The 780-nt window shown below is 42.1% G+C and overlaps 1 protein-coding gene across 2 annotated transcripts in view; it reads left to right on the forward strand.

Moving 5' to 3' along the window:
• The window catches only part of EMC7 (ER membrane protein complex subunit 7), a 102,272-nt gene that overhangs the window by 1,918 nt on the left and 99,574 nt on the right, over nt 1-780 (forward strand). The window lies entirely within an intron of this gene.

A 780-nucleotide genomic window follows, 5' to 3' on the forward strand; every position in this document is an offset into this window, starting at 1 on the left:
TTTGGTGTCCTCAATTTCTTTTTCTATTTCAAAAGGGAAATGTCAGGGGTCTGTTTAGACCCCAGAGATTTCACCGTAGCCCCCCCCCCAACAGTAAAAAAAATAAATACAAAATTATTAAAAAATAAATAAAAAATGTTTAAAAAAATTAAAATAATAAAAAAAATGTAAAACAAAATAAAATTATTTAAAAAAATAAAAAATGTGTGTTTTTTTTAAACCCCTCCCTCAGAATAATAATGTGCTGGATTAGTGTGATCCTAGTTCATTTTATTACTTTATTGCTGTGCTGTATGTGTATAGGCCAATGCCTTGGCTGGCGCTCGTGCAGACAGTTTCTTGTGCAAACTCACCGGCCGAAGGGGAGTCGCACATCGGCATCACCGGACTCCTCCCCCGTTCCCTTCGTTAGCTGATGGAGCCACTTGGGGAAGGGGGGGAGGAGTCAGGTGACATCGATGGCCGTGATGTCACCTGATCGCCGATGGGACTCCCGGAAGCCGGCGGAGAGGTGAGTGTTTTCATTAGCGATCAAAAAGTTCCCCATTATGCCACCACCGACCCTGCACAATAAACTTTCTGCACGAGCGCCAGCCAAGGCATTGGCCTATGCACAGCAATGAAGTAATAAGATGAACTAGGATCACAACTAGGTCTTATTTTCGGGGTAGGTCTTATTTTCGGGGAAACGGGGGTCTATGAAATTAGAATTAGACTAACATCCTGCACCTATGTACACAATCTCCTATCTCTATGTGTATGCTATGAGAATGACACAAT

The sequence above is a fragment of the Nanorana parkeri genome, unplaced genomic scaffold, assembly GCF_000935625.1.
Source record: "Nanorana parkeri isolate BGI_ZX_2015 unplaced genomic scaffold, ASM93562v1 scaffold1496, whole genome shotgun sequence".
Classification (NCBI taxonomy): domain Eukaryota; kingdom Metazoa; phylum Chordata; class Amphibia; order Anura; family Dicroglossidae; genus Nanorana; species Nanorana parkeri.